We start from the raw sequence: 3,055 nt of genomic DNA, 5'->3' as shown, positions 1-3,055 counted from the left end.
CAGGCCCTCAAGGCCAGATTTTGACCTGAGGCCTAGTTCACTACAGTAGACCTGAACAGGTTTTCACTACCAACCATGCAACAGCGTGCATGGAAATTTCCTCTTTCAATAGATGTTCTGCTAAAACTCTCAAAATATGTACAACGCTTTGTACCGGGACCAATGGGTTCAACTGGAACAAAAGCGTACCTCAAAGACATTGAATTCAGGCTAAAACATTATCCTAATGCTACGGTTGAGGATGAAATCAGTCTGATAAGGCTCACTTTGGACAGAGAGGTGTTCACCTTCATCGAGCGTCTACCTGATGCAACGAGAAAGGATTACAACCTTCTGTGTGAAGCTTTGATCAGAGAGTACGACCCCTGCACGGGACCTGCTGGTTTCCCAGCCGCTGAAAAGGTCACGCAGGGCAAGCATGAACATCCAAAAGTCTATTACAAAAGAATCTTCCAAGCTTATTTTGGTTACAGAAATGAAACCGGAATGGAGGAAGAAGAAGGTTTTAAATTTGTTTTCAGCAAAAATCTCCACACTGACATACGCATGTCAGTACAAATTATGGCAAATTTCAGAGAAAAATCCATCAATGAGATTAAACAGTGTGCTGTGAATGTGTTTGAGGCATGTTCTCATGCTAAGACGCCCATAGAGGTGTTTCCTGGTATAAAGGTTAAACCCCACTCCCTAGAAATGGAAGGACGGCGTGCATTGACCCCTCCTCCTAAAACAGGCGAGAAAAAGCAGTATTTTCAAACTAACAAACCGTGTAATGAAGGTGCACGCTAGGACAGAAAAGCTCCTCTTTCAGAGGAGGAACGCGATTATCGTAAATGGGGTGTGCGTAGGACGCAAAGATATGGGATCCAAGAGGACCCATATTATCAGGGGAAGTCCGAAAAGGAACCCCCAAAAGACGTACCTAGCCGTCCCCCACCTCGGACGAAACGAACCGAGGCGATAAAATCACAAAAGTTCCAGATACAATGCCCTACACCTCTGAGCTCGGAAGAGACAGAGAAACTACAAAGGTTTTCAGAAACTTTGAAACACGCTGAAATGGGAATCCAACCTGGAGCACTGTGTAGTGATGTGATCGCTACTAAATCTGAAGGCGCGAATGACAACATTACAGATGTCGGTGAAACACACCAAGACTTTATTGTTGTGGCCTCCAACAACCCTCATCGGAAGAAGGGGGGGTAAACTCACACACAAACGATGATGAGTCATCGCAAGCTGAACACTCAGAACCTGATTTTCATGATTTTGAACTAGGCATTCCATTTCTGGGAGGACTCCCAGATAACCTGGTACCGAGTCAAGAAGCTGGGCCAGTATGTTTCACGAAACCAACACAGGCCATAGCTCTTTTCTCAACCGATGACGTCGACCAAGGACCTCAAACCTATGGTGTCTTACCCATAGACAGGTCCGACGACTCAGGAAAGGATTCGTTGGAGCTCCCTGAGGAGCAAGAACCCTTATCAGTCTCATCACAGATTGAACAGGTGGTCGCCCAAGCCGACGCTCTGACATCTGATGAAGAAAGAGACAAACTTCGCCAAGTTCTTTTAAAATATGAAGAGTCATTTTCAACTGACCCACACATCATCCAACTTCAGAAGTTGGATGATCCTGCAATTAAATCGATGATACTGTATCTGACTGACCCAGACAAATACACTCCGTCGAAAAGCGAACTGGATTCCAATCCAGACCTTAAAGTCCTCTTTCAGCTGCGCAAACAGTTAAAACTACTCAAGGACAACCTAACTTTAGCTCATGGAGCGACGTCCTCACCCGTGTTCGCGGTCTCCCATGACCGAAGGGGGGTGACGCCAGTTAGGATAATGCTACCAGACGCGATAACATGATCAAATCTGACATTCAGAGTGAGTGGCGCACCGAAACGTCGTTTTCTAGTTGCTTAATCACTGCTTTTGTCAATGTTGAAACGTTGTTTTACTGGTTGCTTAGTCACTGTTTTGTCGATGTTGAGACATCGTTTAATTGGTTTTTGGTATTGTTTCTGAACACCCCAAGCAAGAATGAATTTTGTGTGTAGTTAAGTTAGAGACTAAGAGGCCTTTAACTATGCCAACATGCAGTTCATTCGTTAAAATGCAATCTTTGCGGAGTCAATGTATATTAATGCTACCTTAAGTACCATAATCTACATTGGTCTCACAACGCTTAAGCCGAACCTACTCGAACAATTCTATTCGGGGGGATAGCTAATTCTTTTTGATGAGTCTCGCCATAGACTTTCAAAAACATTTATGGGGAAACCAAACACCCAATCTCAAGTCGTTCGTCTAAAAGACAACAGACAATTGAACCAAACTATATTTTACCATGTAAATCTAACTTAAACCAAGTTAGGAATGGAAAAATAGTTTGGAACACTCTTCTATAGGTATAGACCCCTATAGCTACCCTTTTCAGCATGTTCCATCCCTTAACTGGTAGCTGTAGCTGTTCCCAATCATAATAGCTTACACACCAGGTGCATATAGTTTAAGGCCTTATGTAAAATCCCCTTCATAAGCCCACCTTAAACCACATAATTGCATGTCACATTGAACCAGAACGGCACAGACTGGACATCCACCCAGCGATGACCTTCGCTGGAGGAGACCTGCAATCCTGACCTTGGTCTCCAATCTTCATCCAGTGGCCGCATCTTCAGTTCAATCCAAGGGAACCCCTCTGTATGCTGATCAATCAACACCTCCATTCGTTGTGGATTTACCGTTGTGGATTATATGACTTTTTCCAATGGATTACAGACTCTGTTTCCAAGGGGTTAAAGCATTGCTACAATGGAATTACCAACAACATTATGGAATTACCATCAACACAATGGAATTATCAAAAACATTGTGGAATTACATCCTTTGACTTTTGTTTTCCTTGCTGGATTACATCAAGCTCAAGGACATTCGAAGGCGTAAGTTCATGTTGGAATTCATCCCCATGGACAGGCGATGATTTCCAAAGGGGGGACTGTAGTGAACTAGGCCTCAGGTCAAAATCTGGCCTTGAGGGCCTG

This window comes from Nematolebias whitei, chromosome 18 (assembly GCF_014905685.2).
Source record: "Nematolebias whitei isolate Nwh7 chromosome 18, NemWhi1, whole genome shotgun sequence".
Taxonomy (NCBI): domain Eukaryota; kingdom Metazoa; phylum Chordata; class Actinopteri; order Cyprinodontiformes; family Rivulidae; genus Nematolebias; species Nematolebias whitei.
Note: the sequence above shows the minus strand (reverse complement) of the source record.